The sequence below is a fragment of the Zingiber officinale genome, chromosome 8A (assembly GCF_018446385.1).
Source record: "Zingiber officinale cultivar Zhangliang chromosome 8A, Zo_v1.1, whole genome shotgun sequence".
Classification (NCBI taxonomy): Eukaryota; Viridiplantae; Streptophyta; class Magnoliopsida; order Zingiberales; family Zingiberaceae; genus Zingiber; species Zingiber officinale.
Window position 1 is genome coordinate 24,627,806 of NC_056000.1, and position 26,581 is coordinate 24,654,386.

Sequence of the window (26,581 nt, forward strand, 5' to 3'; positions counted from 1 at the left end):
GTAAGAGCTTGTTTATGTTCGTTCAATATACATAAGATTAATTAAACAAACAAGCTTGAACACATATGTGTTCAGCTCGTTAATGTTCGTGAACAACGTTCGTGAACAATGTTCGTGAACAACGTTCGTGAACAATGTTCACGAACCATATTTATTAATAAAACTCTTTCAATATGCTAAATAAATAATAAAATAAAATAAATAAATTTAAATTATCAATCTTAATAACTAATCAAACAATTAAAAGTTTCAAACAATCAAACAAGCTTGAATCGAGAGCTTGATAACATCTAAACGAACCAAGCTCAAACCAAGCTCAAGCCAAGCTCGAACCAAGCCCAAGCCAAGCTCAAGCCAAGCTTGAATTGAGAGCTTGATAACATCTAAACGAACCAAGCTCAAGCCAAGCTTCAAACAAGCTCAAGCTTATAAAAAATAAACCAAGCCAAGCTTGAACACTCATTTCAAAAGCTTGGTTCATTTTAAGCTCGGCTCGGCTCGGCTCGGCTCGATTATCTTATCAAACAAGCTTGAACACCCCAAAGCTCGGCTCGGCTCGGCTCGTTTACAGCCCTAACCCTAGCTCTGATACCAATTGTTGGTTGCTACTCGGAAAGCCTAATGGTTCCACTGTACAAAAATTTTGTACAAAGGTCTGAATCTTTTCCTAGCTACCATGTGTTCTTTTAAATTAAACTTGGATCGCCTGCGGAACTTAACACGTTTGATCCAAAGTTTAATTTATTTGTTCTTTTAGGTTTAGAGTTGGATCTCCTGTGAAACTTAACACTTTCGATCCAAATCACCTAAGTTATTAATTCTATTAAATATTAATTTTCAAAATTGGCTTCCAATACTGACGTGGCGAGGCACATGACCTTCTTGGATATGGGAGCAACCACCACCGACTAGACAAAGCCTTTTAAGGAAAGCTAATATTTAATTTCCTTAAATAACTTTAGGTCAACCGAAAAGAACAATCAAATCACAAGGAAAAGAAAAAAAACAAAAGAACACAACATCGAAAACAAATTCGAAATACTAGAATCGCATGCCTCTTGTATTTGGTATTTTTACAAAGAAATAAAACTAGCATGATGCGGAAAAACATTACTAGTTATACCTTTCTTTTGAAGACAAAGACCCCTTGATCTTCTACCGTATTCCTCTTCTAACCTCGGACGTTGTGTGGGCAACGATCTTCTGAGATGAGAACCACCTTTCCACCTTCCTTCTTTCTTCTAGATTTCGGCCACAATAAATTTCTTCAAGGATGAAGAATTTCGGCCACCACCAATGCTCCAAGGGATGCTAGAGACGAGGCTTGCTTTCTCTTCTTCTTCTCCTTCCTTGATCCGACCACAAACAAGAGCTCCACCATGAAGATAGGTTTCGGCCAACAAGAGGAGAGGAGAGAAATAGGGCCGGCCACCAAAACCAAGGAAGAGAGGGAGGAAAAGAATAGAGGTTGTTCACCCATGAAGGCTCCTCCACCTCCTCTTTTATAATCCTTGGTCTTGGCAAATAAGGAAATTTTAATAAAAACTTCCTTAATTCTTTTGCCATGAAAAGGAAAAATTTATTTAATTAAAAATAATTTTTCTTCTCATTATTATAATGGCCGGCCAAACCAAAACTCCAAGCAAATAAAAATTTTAAACACAAATTAAAACTTCCTTATTTGCTTCCGGAAATTTTTTAAAATTTCTCCAATAATTTTTATCCCTTCATGATTGGTTAAAAGAAAATTTTATAAATTAAATCTTTCTTTAAACATGTGGATAATTTCTAGAAAGTTATCTCTAAAAATTAAAATCTCCTTTCAATCTACAAATAAGGAAAGATATCAAATCTTTTCTTAATCTTTTGTAGAAACTAATAAAAGAGAATTATTAATTTTTAAACTTTTAAATCATGAACATGGTTAAAAGGAAAGTTTTTACCAAAATTAAAATTAACCTTTTAATCTACAAATAAGGAAAGAGATTTAGCTCTTCTCTTGATCTTTTGTAGAATCTTATAATAGGAAAGATTTAAATTTTTAAACTCTCTTTTAAATCATATTATCCACATAAGAAAAATTTAAAAATAAAAATCCTTTTATTTTAATTTGGGCCGGCCACACCAAGCTTGAACCCAAGCTAGGGCCGGCCACCTTGAAGCACCCATGAACCAAACTTTGGTCGGCCCTAGCTTGGTCTCCAAGCTAGCTTGGCCGGCCCCTATGGGATGGGTAAGAAGGTGAGTATAGTTAGGTATAGTACTCTATAATTAAGAGGCTATGATAGGGACCGAGAGGAGGAATTGGTTTTGGTCTCCCGATAAAATTAAGCATCTCGTGTTCGCCCCGAACACACAACTTAATTTTATCAATAATAATTCATTCCACTAGAGAACTATTATTGAACTACCGCACCAATCCCAAATTACATTTTGGGCTCCTTCTTATTATGAGTGTGTTAGTCTCCCTGTGTTTAAGATAACAAATGTCCACTAATTAAGTAAGTTACTGACAACTCACTTAATTAATATCTAGCTCCAAGAGTAGTACCACTCAACTTCATCGTCATGTCGGACTAAGTCCACCTGCAGGGTTTAACATGACAATCCTTATGAGCTCCTCTTGGGGACATTCTCAACTTAGATCACTAGGACATAGTTTCCTTCTATAATCAACAACACACACTATAAGTGATATCATTTCCCAACTTATCGGGCTTATTGATTTATCGAACTAAATCTCACCCATTGATAAATTAAAGAAATAAATATCAAATATATGTGCTTGTTATTATATTAGGATTAAGAGCACACACTTCCATAATAACTGAGGTCTTTGTTCCTTCATAAAGTTAGTATAAAAGGAACGACCCCAAATGGTCCTACTCAATACACTCTAAGTGTACTAGTGTAATTATATAGTTAAGATAAACTAATACCTAATTACACTATGACCTTCCAATGGTTTGTTCCTTTCCATCTTGGTCGTGAGCTACTGTTTATAATTTATAAGGAACCGATAACATGATCTTCTGTGTGTGACACCACACACCATGTTATCTACAATATAAATTAATTGAGCAACTACATTTATCGTAAATGTAGACATTTGACCAATGTGATTCTTATTTCTAGATAAATGTTTATACCAAAAGCTAGACTTTTAGTATACATCCTAACAGAATCATCGTCGGAAGGGGCAACAAAGCTAGAGGGTGAAGAAGTTGAAGCAAAATCCATAAAGTCGAAGACTTCAACAAAAGCTCAACTCAAATGGAATTCCGAGATGGACTTGGATTCGACACGAGGGTGCCTCCACGATTCACAATGATAAGCTTCGATCTTTGGAGATCAAGTATCGAAAATTTCTTGATGATGGAGATAGATCAATGGTTTGCTCTAATGGAAGGCTTCGAAGCTCCAAAGAATTCAAAAGGCAAGATCCTCAAGAAAAGCAAATGGAATCAAGAGCAAATCCAAAGGTGCAAGGCAAATGACAAAGTAACCAAATTATTGGTTAGTTTATTGCCAAGCACAATTCTATGCGAAATTGGAGAATTTGAAGATGCAAAAGAATTATAGAGCAAATTGGCCAAGCTTCATGAAGAACCCTCCACTGTACCAAATCAAGACAAATCCAAAGATGGCAACTCATGTAGGTGCAGCGGAGGCCGACAAGAGGGGGGTGAATTTCTATAAACAAAAAAAAAATATACCCTCCTCGTACTTTCAACTCAATTAGTGCAATAGTGATAAAATAGTAAAGCAATAAAAACTAAATACAGAAAGACAGAGAAGACCGGGATTTAACCTGGTTACAACCAAGACGGTTGTTAATCCAGGGCGATGAAAAGCTCAGTAGAAAAATTCTCCTTCTCTGAAGGCGGAGAAGCCTTTTACACTTTGGAAGCTTAGAATTATTGCTAGGAATGGCTACACAATGATTGCTTGAGTTATTTTTGAATTCCTAGCTCCAGGGGCCTTTAAATAGCCTCTGGAAATCTGATCTTGAAGCTCCAAGGCGCCTCCAACGAGGGTCCAAGGCGCCTCTAAGAGAGTGATCGGATAGAACTCTATCCGAAGGAAAACGATCAGATTGACTGGGTTGAAGGCACCTTCAACCTGGCTGAAGGCGCCTTCAAGCTGGCAGCTTAGCTTCTTGGCTTCATTTCCAGCTTGCTTTGACTTCCAACGCTCCGATCTTTTGGGTGATTGCGGCCAACCGGAATAGGGCTCACCCGAACTCAATTCGCGACCTTCTCCTCGAGCAGCCTTCCGTCCCGGCTTAACGTCCCTCGAACACCGTGCACGCTCTTCACGCCCACCGGAGTACTCTTCCGCAGCTCTCTCATCCTTCGGACGCACCGAGCCCGTCGGCTCCCTTCCCGTGTCGTCCTTCACGCTAGCTGCGTCTTCCGCTTGACTTCCTGCGCTCCTAAGCCCCTGCACACTCAGACACAAGGATCAAACACAAAGCAGGACCTAACCAACTTGGTTGATCACATCAAAACACCACGGGGTCTAACAACTCATTGGAGCAAGACCAAGAGGAGGAGGATTTCGAGGTTCAGAGATGCTCAACATCGAAAGAAGAAGATCTAGAAGCTTCATCCTCAAAGGAGTGCAACCAAAAAGGCAATGAAGGAGCATATTCCTTGTTTCATGTACAAGAGGATGAAGAAGAAGAAGAAGCCTCCACCTCTAGGATTGAGGAGGAGCGACCTTCTTTGACACCGGATCAAGAAGAAGGAGAAGCTTCTACGTCCGGGTCAAGTGGAGAAGAAGATGATGCATCCTCCAAAAATCAAGAGACATCAAATGGAGGATCATGTGTCATCCCTACATGTGAAGGTATAAATGTCTCAATTAAAAATAAAAATCATATTATATGTTTTGAGTGTAGGGAACATGGGCACTACAAAAGCATGTGCCCTAAATTGGCGAAGAAGAAGGGTCAAGTGGCACCTAAGGGTAAGGAGAAGTCCAAAGAGACTGTCCCCACAACAAAGAAGAGCAAGGAGCACATTATGTGCTTCTCGTGCAACCAAAAAGGACATTACTGAAGTCAATGTCATAAGGGGAAGAAAGCGGTCAAGGTTAAAGGAGGAAGCATAAGTCAAGGGGGAGATTCCAAGGTAAAACCCAAGGTATCGTTTATTGAACCTATTCCTTTGACTAATGGTAAAAAGCATGCTGGTTCAAATTTATATCATTTTAATGCTATTTACCATAAAAATAGGAGGCATGATAAAATTAATGAAAATCATGTGGCTCTACATGTTAAGACTACCACACCTAGGTTTAGGAAGGTAGATAAAAACTTGGGCAAGAACTCTAAGAATTTTAATTATAAGCCTAGAAATAAAAATGCTTAAGGATTTAAAGAAAAATCAAAATCTAGGGACTTATGGGAAGAAAATCTAGGGACTTATGGGAAGAAAATCAAGTCTTGAGGTCAAGCCTTGATAAAATTGAAAAGACTCTAAAAAGGATGGAAAACATCCTAAAAGGGCAAAAAGGGCATAAATCAGGTCTAGGAAACAAACAAAGGTCATTCAATGGTCATAAGGGTTTGGGATACAAACCTAAAACTAAGAAGGATGTGCCTTCTTATCATAGGGTTCCATATAACTATGGAACCAATCCTAGGTCTAGTGGTCAAGTCAAGAATATAAGAGAAGTTACCCCTAAGAGTATCTTTGCAACGATAAAAGTGACTAAGACTTCTAAGAAGTCTAACAAAGTCCCTAAAAAGGTCACAAGGGAGGCAATCCCTATAGTTGACCTAAAGAAGATGACCAAGGCTTCTAAGAAACCTATCAAGATCACTAGGAAGATATCTAGGGAAATTATCCCTAGTGAGTACCTAGAATATCCAAGGAGCACCAATAGGTTTTGGGTTCCTAGGAGTATTTTCTCTACCCCTTAGATGGGTTAGAGAGTGTCAACTTAAATTGGAAGGATAGTTAATCCAACCTTGATGAAGTTGGCACTCGAAAAGCATTTTCAAGGTTTTAATTAACCTTTGAAAATGAAATAGAAAATGTGTTTACTCTTTGTAAGAGTAAAATGTGCCAAGCTTTGAGGGATTGAATTTAATTTTGATTGGCACAAACAAGAAGAGCACAAGAAATTCCAAGTTAGAATTTTGGCATTTTCTTAAGGAATTAAGGGCAAATTTAAATCTTATTTTAATTTGCTTATTCTTTGAAAGAGTAAAATGTGTCAAAATTTGAGAAATTAGACATATTTTAAATTGACACATTTAGAAAAAGATAAGAAATGCCAAGTTAGGGTTTTGGTATTTTCTTAGGGCAAGTTAGGCCTTAACTTAAAATGATTATTCTTTGAAAGAGTAAAGTGTGCCAAAAACTTGAGAAATATGCTTAATTTTAATTGACACAACAAATTAAGAGTAAAAGAAATGCCAAGTTGGGTTTGGGGGCATTTTCTTAAGAAAATATGGGCAACTAGGGTTAATTTTAAGTTAGCTAAGGTTTAAGGATACTTAGATAGGTAATCTAGGTGAATTTTATTTATGCCAACTTGCCATGCTTTGTTTGTCCATCATATGTCATGACATCATATTTAACATTCATGTTTTATTATGAAAAGTCAAAAATATCATGTCATGTCATACATACATCATGTAGTTATAGGAAATTTTCTTTTGAAAAGTCATTTATTTTTGATGTATGCCACAACTCATCATGCATCACTTTTAATTTCTTGCAATTAAGGTCTAATGGCATTTATTAACAAGTAACATCCTTGGTGGATGTTCAAAATTCTTAAAATGCCTAGATAGAAATGTATGATCCCTAGTTTAGGGCAAAACCAAACTCTACATCTCACAAAGACTTATAAGGTGACTTGTATGTGTTTTAGTGCACATTAGATACAAGTGAGATGTTAGGATGATAAACGAAACTCAAGATGTTGATTTAGTGCATCTTTTTGAGTTTTAGGTTCATCAAAATACATAGTTATATGTTTTCCAATCATTGGGAAAGCTAATGTACAAGTCATGTGCATTGAGCCCAAAGAACATGATTGGATATTGGTTTTGAAAAAGATTTTAAAATGCTTTTGGAAAACCTTGGTGAAGACTATCTTTTGATAGTAATCATCATTGAAAAGTTTGACACAAACTTGAAGAAAATACTAAAGTTTTTACAAGTTTTCAAGTTTGTGTTAATCTTTGAAAATAGGAAGTATTTTCATAGAAAACTATTTTTCCTTGATAATATATACCCTAAGTAATATCTACATAAAATTTCATGATCTTTAGAATTTTGTAGAATTTTTGGGAAGTTTCTGAAATTCACTAAAATTGTATTTTAGAATTTCAGGCATTCAATCGATCACCTGATCGATTGAAGTGCCTCAATCGATCGGGCGATCGATTGAGAAGGAGTTTCTCGTGGATAGGAGCTCAATGGATCAATCAACCAATCGATCCACACTGCTTCAATCAATCCATTGATCGATTGAAGTGCTGGTTTTGGCTGAAAAGGCTGTTTTCAGCATTTTAAACCATTTTTAGTCTATAAAACCATTCCTAACCCCTCAAAACACATTTGTATACATTTATGGGAAGTTTTTATGATGAAAACAAGGATGGATTGGTTATGGATGACTAAGTAGAGGTTTAGGTTGAGGTTGGTGATGTGCGTAAATTGTATACACTTATTAGCATGTTTTGACGCACATTCACATACTTTGAGCATGCTTGATCTATGCATTTTCGTACTTTCAGCTTTCCTTTTTAGCATATTTACTCTCTTTGTTCGAAGATCTGTTTTTGTGCATTTTTTGTACGCAGGAGTCGAATCTGGTGAAAGATGCGTGTTTGAGGCCAAATCTGCAAGCAAAGCGATGGAGGAAGCCATGACACTTGAACCATACACGACCCTGCTATGGGGGGTTTCCCAGGTCGTGTAAGGATGAGAGGCCGTGTAGCTGCACTAGAGAAGGAAGTTGGCATGACTGTATGAACCTCACACGGTCGTGCCAAGTTTTAAAGCCCAAGGAAGCCTGGGTCGTGTACACCACACGACCATGTCAGTTTTCCAGAGACAGAAGAAGCCTCGGCCGTGTGTGCTACATGGCCATGTGAGGTTTCCAGAGAGCAGGAGAGTGTTGGCCGTGTGCACCACACGGTTGTGCTAGGTTTCCAGAGGTGAAGGCAGTGTAGGCCGTGTGGATCTACACGGCCGTGCAAGGGGAGCTTTGATAGAGGCTAGCCACAGCCGTGTACCTCACACGACCATATGAGATTAGCAGAGAAGAGAGTGGAGTAGGCCGTGTAAACCTCACACGACCGTGCCTCGGGGTCGTGTGGCGCTCAAACCCCTCTTCTATATAAGGCCTCCTTCAAGATTTGAGAGGGGATCTTCTCCCTTTTGGGGGGAATTGAAGATTTGGGCGTTCCTCCACCTTCTTGGAGGGATTTCCAGAGATTCCAAGGGTGGATCTTCAACATTTCAACTTCGGGGAGCGAGGATTGGATCCGAAGACGGTTCTTCATCGTAGATAAGCTTTTCTTCCCTTTCTTTCTTGGATTTGGGGATCAAGATGTTTATCTTTTCTTCTTCTTTTGGATTTTTTGCTTGTTCCATGGATTAGATCTCTTGTTCTAGGATGGAGGGAGTATTTGTAATGGGGATTTGATGTAAACTCTTGTGGATTTGCCAAGATTCCTATTTCTATGATTTTGCCCTATTTGTATCCATTCTTTCTTGTGTGGATTGTTGAGATTAGGGCTTAATTACCATGCTAGATTGAATGTTTGAATATCTTGTGGATCTTGTATGGATTACTTCTCATTCGATTTTTCGAGGGATCTTCGTGACAGGAACATGCCCGTGTAAGGACGTTTGAGGGGAAATCTTGAGAGGGAAATTAAGTATTTCAAGTGGGTAGGATAGATTGAATGCGTTAATCTTTATATCTAATGGGGTTGAAAAGTAGTGATTTCTATGTTGATTTTCCGAGGGAAGCACGTGACAGGCAAGCCCGTGTAAGGACAACATAGGGTTTACTCCTAATTGATCACATCTAGATATATTTTTAGTCCTAGGCCGGTTGCCTATTGCAAGAGGGAACCGGCAACCTTCTACAAATAATGGACAATTGAGGAATACGATTTGGTAGATCCTACATTGAATAACATTACAAAGAAACAAAAACTCCTAGAACATACCTTTATTATTGCCCTTATTCTTGTTTCTTATTCTTTTGTTTCTTTGTTACTTTTCATAGTTACACTTAGACTTTGTCAATCCATTGATTTGTTGTCTAGCTAATTCGCGTTGAGATATTCTTAGTGCTTATTCCAGTCCCTGTGGATACGATAATCTTTTATATTACTTGCGACATTTTCGTATACTTGTGGAGAGACAACAAGTTTTTGGCGCCGTTGCCAGGGACTGCGCTATAACATTAGGAATTATCAATTGAGTTAGGCTGACATAACTTTTCTTTTCATTTGCATAGTTGTAACTAATTGTTAGAATACTATTTTTACAAAGTTTTTCATTTCTTGTATAATATTCTTGTCAATTTCTTTCTGTTATAATTCTAATTCTGCATTTTTGACTCTAACATCTTGTCTAATCTTTTCTCTGTTTTCTTTTGATCTAGTCTCTTTCTTTCTCTTTCTTTTGTAAACATATCCTGCTATCTTGTTCTTGTGTATGCGAAGGTCTAACTTTGTAGGAGAACTTCTTCCTCTAGACCCTGAGATAGACAGAACATTTCATAGAAGAAAAATTCTGCAAAGACAACAAGAAGATCAAGAACATTCCATTATGGCAAACATACCACTAAAGGATTATGCAGCACCTTATGCTAGGGGTTTTCGATCTAGTATTTCAAGGCCTTCAGTTGAGGCGAATAATTTTGAGATCAAACCTGCAATCATATCTAGGGTGCAACAAAATTAATTTGGTGGAGGACCGCATGAAGACCCAAATCAACACGAAGACCCAAATCAACACTTGGAGGTCTTCTATGAAATATGCGGTATAATGAAAATGAATGGTGTTCCTTCAGAGGCAGTGTATCTACTATTATTTGGGTTTTCTTTGAGAGATAAAGCCAAGCAATGGTTAAATTCTTTGGCTCCAAATAGCATCACCACATGGGAACAATGCGAGCAACAATTTCTTGACAAATTCTACCCCCAAGTAAAACAGCTCATATGAGGAATCTTATTGCAAGCTTCAAACAAGCAGGCTCAGAATCTTTATTTGAAGCATGGGATAGATAGCATGCTCAGACAATGCCCACACTATGATTTGGAAAGATGGTTAGTGCTACACACATTTTATAACGACATCAACTATCACACAAAAGTGTCCCTTGATTTAGCTGCTGGAAGGGCACTTATGAACAAGAGTTTAGATGAAGCCGAGAAGATAATCGAGAGAGTAGCACAAAACCACCATCAATGGGCTAATGAAAGAAGTGGTGGCTATTCTTGTATGAACCCAACAACAAAAGCATCAAGAAAATTTGATGTTGATGCAGTGATTTTGTTGGCTGCAAAACTGGATGCTCTTACAAAAAAATTTGAGAATATGGGAGCTAGCTCAAGTACAGCAAATGCCATTGTTGCTTCTTGTGAAGTATGTGGAAGTTCTGAACATCTAAATGACTCATGTCTATTGGGGGCTATAACTGCACAAATCAATCAATTAGAGTAATGTGATGCAATCATGGGTTTCAATTAGAGGCAGAACAACCCATACTCAAATACCTACAACCCTGGATGGAAGAGTCATCCTAATTTCTCTTATAGAAATAATCAAGATCAAGGACCATCCATGGGGACAAGGCCTAATTTTCAATCCGGGCAACAAAATTTTCAGCAACAATCTTCTCAAGGCTTTCCTATGTCCAAAATTGAAAAGATGTTTGAAGAAATTATGTCCAGTCAGAATGAAATGAAGCAAGCTCAAAACGAAATGAAACAAGACATTTTGAAGCTTACTCAGAGAATGGATAATTCTGATAGACATCAAAAGATTTTGGAAAGTCAGATTGCCCAACTAGCTTTCTCATCTTCTAGAGTACCAGGACAATTACCTGGAAAGCCTGATGTTAATTCGATGGAGCACTGTAATAGAATTGAGCTTAGGAGCGGACGGACCTTGGTAGATCCCCAAGTGACTGCTCCAAAAGGGATGCACAATGAAGAAGAGCTCTCTCCTCCAGCACCAAATCAGATTCAAGTTAATAAGGAGAGTACCACTAAGGTTGAAGAGACTCTTCCACTCAACCATCAAAGTATAGCAGTCCCTTTTCCTCAAAGATTGATTATGTTAAAGAAAGATGAAGAGTTTGGCAAATTCTTAGAGAAGGTTAAAGAAATATGTGTTGAAGTACCACTCATTGATGCAATCCTTCAAATGCCCAAGTTTGCCAAATTCTTGAAGGACATCATGCCAAATAAGAGGAGGAAAGGAGATATTGAGACCATTGCGCTCACAGAGGAATGCAACGCTCTTTTGGAGAAGAACACTTCCCCAAAGTTGAAGGACCCCGGAAGCTTTTATATTCCTTGCAATATAGGAACTGAATTTATTGAAAAAACTTTTTGTGATTTGAGGGCAAGTGTTAGCCTCATTCCTTATTCCATTTGTAATAAGTTAGGTCTCAAAAACTTTAAACTTACTACCATGGCACTACAACTTGCTGATCACTCCTGCAGGTACCTTATTGGTATTGTGGAAGATGTGCCGGTAGAAGTAGGTGGGAGTATAATTTCCACCGATTTTGTTGTGTTAGACATGGAGGAGGACCCAAAAATTCCTATCATATTGGGAAGATCGTTCCTTGCTACTGCAGGAGCTATTATAGATGTTAAGAATCATAAATTTTCTTTGGTAATCGGTAAGGAACGGTTGGAATATGATTTATCTAAAGCCTCTAACCATGTCTCTTCTCTCTTAAATGCTTGTAGCAGGGCAATCATTTACAAATTAGAGGAATGGAATTTCCATCCTCATGGGAGGTCACCAAATGAAGAAAACTATGTGGTGGAAGATGTTGGGAGGAGACCTCCCAACAAAAATGACAAATATGTCTGCCCTCCGAGGGCAAGGAAAAGAGAGGAGTAATTAGATTGGTCGAGCTAAAGACCTTAAACAAGCACTTCTTGGAAGGCAACCCAAGGGTTTCTTTTTAGTTAGTTCTGTTCTATGTTTCTAATTTCATTAGTAGTGTTTTTACTTGGTTTTTGTTTTGTTTTCAGGTTGAAATTTCACTTCCGTGAGCTGACCATGACTTCTTCATGGGCATGGAGGTGTTGGAAGGGCTAGAAAGGAGGAGAAGTATCAATTGGAGTAAAACAGAGCATGGCCTTGTGCTGCACACGGCCAGGCTTACGGTGCAGAAAAGGGAGATGCTTGGGCCGTGTCTACATGACACGACCGTGTGGAGTCTCCAGAGAAGGGAAGGTGTATGGTCGTGTCCCAGACACAACCGTGTGAAGAATCCAGAGGAGGAAAGCTTCTCGGCCGTGTCTCACACATGGCCGTGTGAAGGAACCAGTGCGAAAGCCTGCACTGGCCATGTCATCTGACACGACCGTGTGCTGATTCCAGAGGAGGAGGCTGTTGAGGCCGTGTCCCAGACACACCCGTGTATGGATACCATTGAGGAAGAAGGAGAGGGTCGTGCCAATTGGCACGGTCGTGTGACTCAACCCGAGAAGGAGAGGGAAGGGGCCGTGTAGATCTACACAGCCCGTGTGGGTAAATTTTGCCAGGCCGTGTCTACTATACACGGCCAGATCCAGGTCGTGTCCCCCACACACCCTCTTCATCTTTGCACCCCCTTCTCTCCAAAACTCCTCTTTTCTCCAACCTCTCTTCCAAGTTTTCTCAGATCTAGTTCTAAAACCTTCCCTTCTCCACAACCTTCAACCAGATCTAGATCCTTCTATTCTCCTAGATCTAAGATCTCCATCTCCTTAACCTAAGATCTTGCTCTTCGAGATCTATTTCCTCAAGATCTAATTCCTCCAACCATAAATAGAACCCACTCCCACTCAAACTAGACAATATGTCCAATCTTTTGAAGAAACTACGTAAGGGAGGTGGTGGTTCAAGTGGAGACAAGGGGAAGGAGCCAAGCAAGGATAAGGGAAAACAACCAGTCAAAGGCAAGGGAAAGAGGACATCACGCGACGAAGGTAACGACAATGAATTCAATATCGTATTTAGAAATGATGATCAAATTACTAGATTTGCAATTCTTGTCAACAGAAAGATTGTGTGTGCTAGGTATATGGACCCAACTGTTTTAGATATGATGAGAATCAGGGATGATGTAGATTGGATGATAGGGTTCCTAGATTGGAGTGATATGTTGTACTCACATCTACCAACTTATCCTCACCTTGTTTTGGAGTTTCTGAGTTCGTTAGATGTCCATTTTACCAATGAGGATGATTATGTTGGTAAGATAACTTTTAGATTAATGAATCAAGAATTTCAATGGATATTTAGTGACTTTAACACTTCTTTTAGATTGTCTTCCGGTAGCTCTCGAAGGTTTGATTCTAGGTTTAATTGGAATCATTTTTAGAATTCAATCACCGGATTAGATCACCCTTATGAGCCCTCTAGAGCCAAGGCTTCTCACATGTAAAACTCTATTTTTAGATATCTACATAGAGTCATGAGCAAAACTATTTTTAGTAGGGGGAAAGTGATGGAGTCATCAAGAAAGTAGAACTTTATTCTCTATGGACTATGTTATATAAGGTTGATTTTGATTCCGACTTTCATTTTCTGCAAACCTTAGTGAGAGCTGCAAGGGCATCTTCGGGATCAATAATGCTTGGTGGTTTGATTACCCAAGTAGAAGTTAACTTGGAACTTGATTTAGATGGGTTGGAGGTTGTTCATGGCAATGATATGATCGATATGGATGCATGTCTTGCTATGAAAATGATTATTTGGGATGAGAATAGTTTTGCATTTCCTAGGAGGAATGGTTTTCCTCTATCTTTTCCTTGTCCCGAACGAACTTCCATTCGTAACCCAGCTAATTGGGTAATCACTGATGTAGACCCCGAGAATATCCCTTCCATATCCGGAGACACAAAGCCACACATTGAGCCCTCGACATCTGGATACCCGCAGTCATCCGGACATCCGGATCTTGCTAGGCATTCTTTTGCCTATGGTACGGGTTCTTCCAGATTTGACTTTTTTAATTTTCATACTTCTCTAGAATCACTTCATAAGAAGCATGAGGCCCAACAAAAAATGTTGGAGGGTCGCTTCTCTTTATTAGATAATCAGTTTAGAGAAGTACAAGAGCACTTTCAGTTCACAAGAAATTTTCAAGGTCAAGTGGCTTAATTTGTTCAGGATTATGATACAGATCAAGCTAGAATGAGGGATTTTATGCAAAGCATGAGTGTCACTAGCCAACAAGTAGATGCTTTGTTTAAGTATCATATAATCCTGAGTGAAATTCCAGGTTTTCCTAGTTTTTCCATTGGCCAACCACGTCGTAGGCACCATTTTCCTCATCCCCCTCCCCGTCCACCTCCACCATATTGATTTCATCGGGATGATGAAGAGTTTGAGTTTGGGGGGGGGGTGTCAAACCTGATTTCTTTTTGCATTCTAGTTTTCATTTTTTGCTTGTTTTCTTGTTTTCTGCATGTTTAGTTTTTGTTTTGCATTCTATTTTGATTGCTTGCTTGATTGCTTGTTTTGATAGTCACTTGACTATCTTTTGAAATCTTGTGGCATACATCTTGAGAACATCAAACTTCACTTATATGCTTTCTTGTCTTCAAGATTAAATGTTAGCACGTTCATTATCTAGGTTCATGTTGTTCAAATGATGCTAGTAGTATGCTTAATGTACCTCTTTTCTCTATCTTGGATAGCATGATATAAGCTAAGTATCATTTGGAGATAAGTTTTAATCTTGGCTTGACCTTAAGGATCTTATTTTCACTACACTTTGACTTGATGCTTGAATGATTGATATCATTGAAATAGTCATGATTCATCTTGTTTGTTTAGTATTTGGTTTCCATGGTGATTTTTCAAACTTCATTTTGGTTACTGGATGAAGCTCAACTCATGTAAGCTCATTTGGAAAAATTAAAATATCCCAACATTTGTGCTAAAAGTACACTTGTGAAATAAGATTTGCACAATGCAAATGCTTATGAAAAAAAAAGCAATGGAAAAAAGTGAATAAAGGATATAAAAAAAATAGTTGTCGTGAGTGGGATCTAGCAAGTCACCCCTTTGAGACCGAGTTGGGTTACTGGGGAAATGTCTGTTAGCTTCTCTTGAGATTGAGCACGCCTTTGAGACCTTGGGTTGATTGAGAAATATGAACCAAGTGTTTGGTAAGTAAGTGTCTATCACTGGTTACTTGTCTATCACTGGAAACATTAGGAATTCAAATTTGATGACGACTTGACTAGGACATAGATTGAAACTTGAAGAGTTTTGAGTTGTCTTTGCACTATACACAGGGTACTTATGCTTGAGCCATGCTTAACTTGTTTTCATGATCATGCTTACTAATGAAACCTTTTGATAGGGTTAGGAGAATGCATTAGGGATATGAGAGCATTGTAGAGCATATGAATCTGGATTACAACATTTTGCTTGAGGACAAGCAAAAGTTTAAGTCTGGGGGTGTGATGTGCGTAGATTGTATATACTTATTAGCATGTTTTGACGCACATTCACATACTTTGAGCATGCTTGATCTATTCATTTTCGTACTTTCAGCTTTCCTTTTTAGCATATTTATTCTCTTTATTCGGAGATATGTTTTTGTGTATTTTTTGTACGCGGGAGTTGAATCTGGTGAAAGATGCGTGATTGAGGCCAAATCTGCAAGCAAAGCGATGGAGGAAGCCACGACACTTGAACCCTACACGGCCCTGTCATGGGGGGTTGCCCAGGTCGTGTAAGGATGAGAGGCCGTATAGCTGCACCAGAGAAGGAAGTTGGCATGGTCGTGTGAACCTCACACGGCCGTGCCAAGTTTTAAAGCCAAAAGAAGCCTGGGTCGTGTACACCACACGACCATGTCAGTTTTCCAGAGACAGAAGAAGCCTCGGCCGTGTGTGCTACACGGCCGTGTGAGGTTTCCAGAGAGCAGGAGAGTGTTGGCCATGTGCACCACACGGTCGTGCTAGGTTTCCAGAGGTGAAGGCAGTGCAGGTCGTGTGGATCTACACGACCGTGCAAGGGGAGCTTTGATAGAGGCTAGCCACGACCGTGTACCTCACACTGCCGTGTGAGATTAACAAAGAAGAGAGTGGAGTAGGTCGTGTGAACCTCACATGGCCGTGCCTCTGGGTCGTGTGGCGCCCAAACCCCTTCAAGATTTGAGAGGGGATCTTCTCCTTTTGGGGGGAATTGAAGATTTGGGCGTTCCTCCACCTTCTTGGAGGGATTTTCGGCGATTCCAAGGGCAGATCTTCAACATTTCGACTCCGGGGAGCGAGGATTGGATCCGAAGACGGTTCTTCATCGTAGATAAGCTTTTCTTCCCTCTCCTTCTTGGATTTGGGGATCAAGATGTTTATCTTTTCTTCTTCTTTTGGATTCTTTGCTTGTTCCATGGATTAGATATCTTGTTCTAGGATGGAGGGAGCATTTGTAATAGGGATTTGATGTAAACTTTTGTGGATTTGCCAAGATTCCTATTTCTATGATTTTGCCCTGTTTGTATCTATTCTTTCTTGTGTGGATTGTTGAGATTAGGGATTAATTACCATGCTAGATTGAATGTTTGAATATCTTGTGGATCTTGTATGGATTACTTCTCATTCGATTTTCCGAGAGATCTTCGTGACAGGAACATGCCTATGTAAGGACGTTTGAGGGGAAATCTTGAGAGGGAAATTATGTATTTCAAGAGGGTAGGATAGATTGAATGCGTTAATCTTTATATCTAATGGGGTTGAAAAGTAGTAATTTCTATGTTGATTTTCCGAGGGACGCACGTGACAGGTAAGCCCGTGTAAGGACAACATAGGGTTTACTTCTAATTGATCACATCTAAATATATTTTTAGTCCTAGGCCGGTTGCCTATTGCAAGAGGGAACCAACAACCTTCTACAAATAATGGACAATTGAGGAATACGATTTGGTAGATCCTACATTGAATAACATTACAAAGAAATCAAAACTCCTAGAACATACCTTTATCATTGCCCTTATTCTTGTTTCTTATTCTTTTGTTTCTTTGTTACTTTTCATAGTTACACTTAGACTTTGTCAATCCATTGATTTGTTGTCTAGCTTATTCGCGTTGAGATATTCTTAGTGCTTATTCCAGTCTCTGTGGATATGATAATCTTTTATATTACTTGCGACATTTCCGTACACTTGCGGAGAGACAACAGTTTGGTTTTAATTTTGAATTTTTGAATCTCAAAACTTCTAAATTTGGGTTTCCTAAAGATTTAGGGATTCTAAGTCATTGTTGGTGCAATGACAGAAGTTGTGTGCATGTCTTTAGGGGGAGTTACTCTTTAAGGACATGAAAATTTATTTTTCATACACCTTGGAAGGTGGTTAACCTTTTTTAGTGAAAATGCTCAAGGTTGGGCATTTGAATACAATGGAGAATAGAAATCTTCATTGTTTATTTGTTCGTGCTCAAGGATGAGCATTCGATGAAAATGAAGGGTATGAGACATTCATTTGAGTCGTGTTGAACATAACTAGTGGAAATGCTCAAGGGTGATCATTAAGGAAAATGAAATGTATGAGACTTTCATTATCATGTTGAGCACAACAAGGGAGGTTGTGTACAACGGTGAGTCACTGTTCAGGAGGAGAGTTTCTTTTTGATGTGTGCCAATAGGGGGAGAATGTAGGGTTAAGTTAGGCTTTCATTACCTAAAGAAGGAGTTTGCCCTCTAGGAAAGGGGGAGAATGAAGGAAACCCTCATTCATACCTTGGCAGGAAAGGAAGTTGAGGCTATGGGATTAGCCTAACTTAAAAGGTATTGTCAAACATCAAAAATGGGGAGATCGTTGGTGCAATATTCCCTAGGTCAAGGTTGACCTGGTTGACTAAGCTTGAGATGACTCAAACTTGAGTCTTGATGTTTGAGTTTCGATGTTTGACAATAGATCAATACATGGAGACTGATGATACATGAAGAATGCAGGTGCAATCGTTCATTTGGGGAGATTGTTGGAACGATCCCCCTCTGGTCATGGTTGACTAGGTTGATGTGATGAAGAGTCAAGTAGGTTAAGGTTGACCGGATACTTGACTGGAAAAGTCCTAATTGGAGGTTAGGCAAGGGAAAATCCTGGTGAGTGAAGCCAGGTGAAAGACCTAGTGAGTGAAGCTAGGCAGTATGTAAACCCTAGTGAGTGAAGCTAGGTGAAAGTCTTGGTGAGTGAAGTCAGGCAGACGGAAAATCCTAGTGAGTGAAGCTAGGTGAAAGTCCTAGTAAGTGAAGCTAAGCAGAAGGAAAGTCTTGGTGAGTGAATCCAGGCAGATGGGAAGTCATAGTGAGTGAAGCTAGGCAGAAGTTAAAGTCCTGGTGAGTGAAACTAGGCACGGGAAAATCCAGATGGGTCAAAGCTGACCGGACACCTGATATCGTAAGTCCAGGTGGGTTAAGGTTGACCGGACACTTGGTACGAGGAGAAAAGTCCAAGTGGATCAAAGGGATTGACCGGACACTTGGTACGAAGAGAAAAGTCCAAGTGGGTCGAAGGGAGTGACCGAACACTTGGTGAGGAAGTCCTAGTGGATGTAGGGTTAAGTTAAGCTTTCATTACCTAAAGAGGGAGTTTGCCCTCTAGGAAAGGGGGAGAATGAATGAAACCCTCATTCATACCTTGGCAGGAAAGGAAGGTGAGGCTATGAGATTAGCCTAACTTAAAAGGTATTGTCAAACATCAAAAAGGGGGAGATTGTTGGTGCAATATTCCCTAGGTCAAGGTTGACCTGGTTGACTAAGCTTGAGATGACTCAAGCTTGAGTCTTGATGTTTGGGTTTCGATGTTTGACAATACATGGAGACTAATGATACATGAAGATTACAGGTACAATCGTTCATTTGGGGAGATTGTTTGAATGATTCCCCTCTGTTCAAGGTTGACTAGGTTGATGTGATGAAGAGTCAAATAGGTCAAGGTTGACGGGATACTTCACTGGGAAAGTCCTAACTGGAGGTTAGGCAAGGGAAAATCCTGGTGAGTGAAGCCAGGTAAAAGACCTAGTGAGTGAAGCTAGGGAGTATGTAAACCCTAGTAAGTGTAACTAGGTGAAAGTCCTGGTGAGTGAAGCTAGGCAAACGGAAAACCCTAGTGAGTGAAGTTAGGTGAAAGTCCTAGTGAGTGAAGCTAGGCATAAGGAAAGTCCTGGTGAGTGAAGCCAAGTAGATGGGAAGTCCTAATGAGTGAAGCTAGGCAGAAGTTAAAGTCCTGGTGAGTGAAACTAGGCATGGGAAAATCCAGGTGGGTCAAGGCAGACCAGACACCTAGTATCGGTAAGTCCAGGTGGGTCAAGGTTGACTGGACACTTGGCACGAGGAGAAAAGTCCAAGTGGGTCAAAGGGATTGACCGGACACTTGGCACGAGGAGAAAAGTCTAAGTGGGTCAAAGGGAGTGACTGGACACTTGGTGAGGAAGTCCTAGCGGGCCAAGGGTGACAAAACGCTAGGCATGATGTACCAACAGGTCATGGTTGACCGGATGTTGGTTTTAGGGGACTTTGGACCTATTTGGGCAAGTAAATGTGGGCTGAATCGTTCAACCGATCGATTGGCTCATGCCCAATCGATCGGTTGATCGATTGGGTGTGTCCCGCGGTAAAAAGCCTCCCCAATCGATTGGTGGATCGATTGGGGAGAATCGTCGATCACACAGAAGGCCTCCCAATCGATCGGTCGATCGATTGGGAACCTCCAATCGATCGGCTGATCGATTGAGAGGCTGGAATTTGCGTGATAAGCCCTGGATCGATCGGGCAATTGATCCAGGCGATTTCCAGAGAGCACAGAGGCGCTCTGGATCGATCAACCGATCGATCCAAAGCCTCCCCAATCGATTGGGATCTGACAGTTGGTGCAGATTTAGCCATTGGCGTGCGTTCTTCTTCGGCACGGCTTCCAATCTTCTCCACGCACGACTCTACAGTGATCTTCTCCACCGAGCTCAGTGACACACGCCAGTTCTTGAAGGGTCTTGGAGTGAAGTGCAGTTGCATTCCCAAGCATCAAGAGGCGATCCAAACAAGAAGGAGAAGCTAGGGTTAGAGTTTCCTATTGTAAACCTTGTAAGTTTTACTTGTATTTGATTCCCTTTCTTTCTTCTTATATTGAGAGCTTGTATAAGGCTTCTCCACCTTCGGTAGTTACCGTAAAGGAGGATTTTTATTAGTGGAGAGTGCTTGTGTGTGTGGATCCTTCGATTAGTCACCTCATCTTAAGGTGGATACCAAGTAAATCCTTTGTGTTAGCATTGTAGTTTTTGTTTCTTGTATTTTTCACTGCACGTCATCACAAGAAGCAAGCAACGACAAGCACGAGAGCGCGACGAGCTATTCACCCCCCTCTAGTTACATTTCGACCCTAACAATTAATACAAAGCATGTTGAACATGTTTTTTCATCATGCGCCTGTTGATCATTTTCATTCCTCATTAATGCACCCTCTGATTGATTGCCACCTGTCACACTTTCGTGCCGCCGAATGTTCGATGTGATAGGTGACTTGTTAGGATTTGATGTGATAGCTACCTTTTCGAATTTAGACAACCGAGATCAAGTCTTACTTTTTGAAACCCTTGATGGGTCGACCATGACTAACTGACGACAGGGTTTTTAAGGCCTCTACTCTTATCGACACTGTATCCCTTTCTCTTTTGCCTTCTTCTTCCTTCTTCTCGATTTCTCATTTTCTATCGTCGATGATTCATGTTCAATAAGTTCCACCTTCCTCTTTTCCACTTTTGATCTTCATCTTTCTTCATATGGCCGCTCTCCTTCTCCCCCTCCAGTTGCCCCCAAATTATGGTATACTTCCACTTCGTTAGACTTTAATGGCGACAAAGTGGATCAAATGAAAATGACATACTATATTCCTTCTGAGCATAAACTCATCATTCCATCTACCTACGATTGTCCCCACACCCCTCCTGAAGGCTTTCTGACTTTTTTCAAGGACCAACTCTTTGTTGGCCTACATTTTCCTATACATCCATTTTTCTCTGAAGTCTGTAGATATTTTCATATTCCCCTTCAATAGTTGATCCTTAATTCGTTTAGGCTTTTGTGTGGGGTGGTCGTACTGTTCTGCCTGTATATGATGCCTCTTCATCCTCATATTTTTCATTACTTTTATTACCTCAAACAGTCTGAGCCGAGTGTCTTCCTCTATTAAGCCCGAGTGGGTGTTATCTACTTCAATAAGATACCCTCCTCCAACAAGGACTGGAAGTCTCATTACTTCTACATCCAATTGTTAGAGTGTATACTAAAAGCCTAGCTTTTTGTAAACATTTATTTTGAAATAAAAGAATCACATTGGTCAAATGTCTACATTTATATGCTAAGTGTAGTTGTTCAATTAATTTATATTATAGATAACATGGTGTATGGTGTCACACACAGAAGATCATGTTATCAATTCCTTATAAATTATAAACAGTAACTCACGACTAAGATGGATAGGAACAAACTATTGGAATAGTCGTAGTGTAATTTGGTATTAGTTTATCTTGACTATAAAATTACACTAGTACACTATGAGTGTATTGAGTAGGACCATTTAAGGTAGTTTCTTTTATACTGACTACATAAAAGAACATGACCTCTGTTATTATAGAAGTGTGTGCTCTTAATCCCGATATAACAACAAGCACGTATACTTAGTATTTATTTTTTTGACTTATCAAAGGGTGAGATTTAGCTCGATAAATCAAGAGGTCCGATAAGTTGGGAAATAATATTATTTATATGGTGTGTTGTTGGTTATAGAAGGAAACTGTGTCCTAGGAATCTAGGTTGATGATGTCCCCAAGAGGAGCTCATAAGGATTGTCATGTAAACCCTGCAGGTGGACTTAGTCTGACATGACAATAAGGTTGAGTGGTACTACTCTTGGAGCTAGATATTAATTAAAGTGAGTTGTCAGTAACTCATTTAATTAGTGGGCATTCAATATCTTAAACACAGGGAGATTAGCACACTCATTATAAGAAGAAACCCATATAGTAATATGAGATTGGTGCGGTAGTTCAATAATAACTCTTTAGTGGTATGAGTTATTATTGATGAACTCGAGTTGGGTGTTCGGGGCGAACACAGGAAGCTCAAGTTCATCGGGAGACCAAAACCAATTCCTCCTCTCGGTCCCTGTCGTAGCCTCTTAGTTATAAAGTTTTATACCCACCTAAATCCACCTTCTTACCCATCCCAAGGTGGCCGGCCAAGCCAAGCTTGGAGCCCAAGCAAGGGCCGGCCAAGATAAGGCTTGGATGGGTTGAAGTGTGGCCGGCCTAGCTTGAACCCAAGCTTAGGTGGTCGGCCACAATAAAATTAAAAGGATTTTATTTTTTAAAATATTTCCTTATGTGGAAGCCATGATTTAAAAGAGAGTTTTAAAATTAAAAATTTCCTTTTATAGTTTCTACAAAAAGATTAAGAGAAAAGTTTGATATCTTTCCTTATTTGTAGATTGAAAGGAAGATTTTAATTTTGAAAAAAAATTTCCTTATTTTAATCATCCACATGTTTTAATAGAGATATTTTAATTTATAAAAGTTTTCTTTTATAACCAACCATGAAAGGAATTTTTAAAGAGAATTTTTTATTTTAAAAATTTTCGGAAACAAATTAGGAAGTTTTAATTTTGTGTTTAAAACTTTCCTTGTTTGGAGGATTTGAGATGGCCGACCAATAGAAACAAGAAAAGGAAATTTTAATTAAATTTTCATTTCATTGGCAAGGAAATTAAGGAAGTTTTAATTAAAATTTTCTTTATTTGCCAAGACCAAGGATTATAAAAGAGAGGGTAGAGGTGCCTCACCTCCCAACATATCTTCTATTATTCCTCTCTTCCTTGGTGGTGGCCGACCCTCTCTTCCTCTTCCTCTCCTATTCTTCTTCCTTGTGTAGCCGACGACATCTTCATCTCAAGGAGCTTGGTGGTGGCTGGATCTTGTTAGAGGAAGAAGGAGAGATAGGAGGCTTTGTTTCTTAGCATCCCTTAGAGCTTGGATTGGTGGCCGAAAGTTCTTCATCTCTTGAAGATTGTTGGTAGCTGAAACTTACTTGGAGAAGAAGGAAGCTTGGGTGGATTCTCATCTCAGTAGATCGTCGCCCACACGACGTCCGAGATAAGAAGAGGAATACGATAGAAGATCGTGAGGTCTATAAGCTACAAAAGGTATAACTAGTTATTAGTTTCCGCATCATAACTAGTTTATTCTTTTGTTTAGATCTTAAAATATCAAACACAAGAGGCTAACGTTTCTAGGTTTCGGATTTATGATTCGAAATTGTGTTTCTTTTGTTTTAAGATCTTGTGATTCGATTGTTCTTATTGGTTAAATCTAGGGTTACTATAAGGAGATTAAATATTGAGTTTCGTTGAAAGGCTTTATCTAGGAAGTGGTGGATGCTCCCATAACCAAGAAAGCCTAGTACCTCGCCATGTTTAACCTGGAAGCCGATCTCTGAAATAAATATTTAATCAAATTTGTAACATAGGTGGATTTAGATTAATAATGTTAAGCATCATTTGCGATCCGAGTCTAAACTTCTAAGAACAGATAAATTGAATTTGGAATCAATAATGTTAAGTTCTGTTTGCGATTCCAAATTTAATTTCTAAAGAACACAATAGGTTGTTAGGAAAGGTTCAGGACTTGTACAAAATTTTTGTACAGGAGAACCGGTATGATATTCCGAGTAGCAACCAACACCAATTGCCTGACCGGGCTGTGTTCCCTACCGGCTGGCAAATACAGCTGCCCAACTCACCCGAGCTGGGAAAATATCGATGGGAGTCAACTTACCTCCAAGCCGTAGCATAACTAACCGGCCTAAAATACCACATTCATAAGTTACTGCTACAAGGCGTTTTGTACATGTTCGGGCTGAGTCCCGTCTGCACTCTGTTGCCCTCACTTTTGATGGCCAGTTTTCCTTCCCTTATTTTTGGATATAACTGATTTTTTCTTCTTTTTTGCAGCTAAGGTGATGTTTAAGGCTCTACTCAACAACTCCACCAAGTTAACTGATGGAGAGATCGAAGCTTGTGGAGCCGCCGAGCTGGAGAGTCACAGACTTATGTTGGTAAGACGTTCTAAAGAGCCAACGACTAGGAAGAAGTGAACCAAATGGTGACGAGTGATGCTGCAGCTAACATGGAGGAGCTTCCCACAGAGCGCCCCTCGTTGATGCCTATAGGGGTTCCATCAGGGTCCACCACTTCTGCCGAGCTGCTAGACCAATGCCAATGTTATAAAAGGCTCCAAATGGAAGCTCCCAGCTCGGTGACCTCTATTCTCAAAACTTTTGTCACTGCATCTACCATGAGGCCACCATCTGAGCGGGGAGAAAGTTCAACTTCTGCCCTCCCCAAGAGAGAAACTAGTGGACCAACTCCCCTATCCTCTAATGAGAGGCCCTCACTATCTGAGCTGTCGTCCGGTGCTATCATTGTACAACCCATTTCCTACATGCTACCTCCTCCGATCAACCCTGTGACCTCTCTTTGTACCATCCGCTCAACTCCTATGCCCAAATCCAAAAGCAAGGCTAGCTCAGAATCAATTGGCTCCAGCTCGCACAGACATATCACGCCATCCTCAGATTGCCCATCGATGAGTGACATTATCCCGATCCAGACGAACCATGTGCCCCCGAGCATAAAATAAGGATCCAGGGTCTCTTGGTTTAGACTTGGCGGATGCCAAAGCCAGGGTGATGACCATTCCACCTGATGAGTTAGCCATCATTTCAGCTAAAATTCCATGGGAGTAAGCTTGTTTAATATGTTAAATAATTATATTTTCCACTCAGATCAATTTTTTTGTGTAATAATTTTCAATGGATGGCCTGGCTATCTGCCAAAAGCTGGCCTAGTTAAACCATGAACTTAAACAGGTGTAAGCCCCAGTCAGAGAAGCGGGTGCTTCCCAAGCCTTGGTTGAACGCTTAACTATTGAGGCGACCCAACTAAAGGAGAACTTGGAGAAGTAGTCCAAGCAGCTCTAGGGTCCAAGCGGGCATTGACCGTGGAGAAGAACAAAAATCATGATCAAGTTGTCAAGCTCGAGAGGCTGAGGAAGCAGGTCCACAATTTTGAATTAAAGATCAGCTCGACGAATGCAAGGAAATTCAGAGCCATCGAAGACCGAGACATCAAAAATAGGGTGTTGGATCAATCACACGTGAGAGGAGGGGGTGAATCACGTGGTTTTCAAAAACTTGTTTTGTTGGTTTTAAAATCACAAGTATGCACAGCGGAAAGTACATATGAAATCGAAATTAAAAAAACACAAGAAAGACACAAGCGGTTTTACTTGGTTCAAAGTCTTTGGCAACTCTTACTCCAAGACCCAGGTCCCACGGACCTATCGATGGGTAATCCACTAAATGTCTCTTCTGGGACCTCCAAAAGAGGAAATTGAGTACAAAGAAAGTTCGAACAAGTGCAATACATTACACTTGTCCTTTTGCAGTAATCAAGTACACAAATGAAATGTTACCGACACTTTTAGAAATAGAAGTAGGAGCACTCGTGTGTTAGTGTTGGTCTACCAGCCACGATCGGAAGTTCTCCGAGCAGTTATCGAGCGCAGCAGCTTCACAGCAAAGTCATAGCAGAAGCATATGGCAGTCGAAAGCTCAAAAGAATGTGTGGTAGCTCGTATATCAATGTTGTATTGAAGTCTTCTCGAGACTGCCTTATATAAGGCGTAGAAGGCACCTCCAATGAGCCAAAATCTATCCTGAACTTCACTGGGGCTTATTACTGAATAGGTCAAATTTTACCTTAGGGAAGGCACCTTCCTCCATAGAAGGCGCCTTCTATGAACAGTACGAAGACGCCTTCACTGCTTGAAGGCACCTTTGGACACTGGTCATCCGAAAGTAAATTTTCTCCTTTGTCTTGTAAAATAATGTTAGTCCAAATAACCTGCAACACAAGTATTAGGACAATAATAATTAATAAAGAATAATAATTAGTTCCTATCCTCCCAGGATCAGAAACTAGTCATAGTCTCAATTTAGGGATCCCAAATGGACCTAAACTAGATCGACACTTATTGTCTCTCAACCGGGATGCGCCCTCACAAGGTCACTCTCCTCTAGTGACTTACCTTAACTTACCAACTTGCTAGACATTCGGTCATCCCATTGTTACGCTTCCGCAAGTGCACGGATACATCGTCGGTAATAAAAGATTATCGATCCCACGAGGACTGGTTATAAGTACTAGCGATTGTTCACGTAGAATTAGCTAAACTACCGATGGTTGTAAGTTAACTATTTCCTAAGAGGAAAGGTAATGGGGAAGTAGACGTGAGAACTAG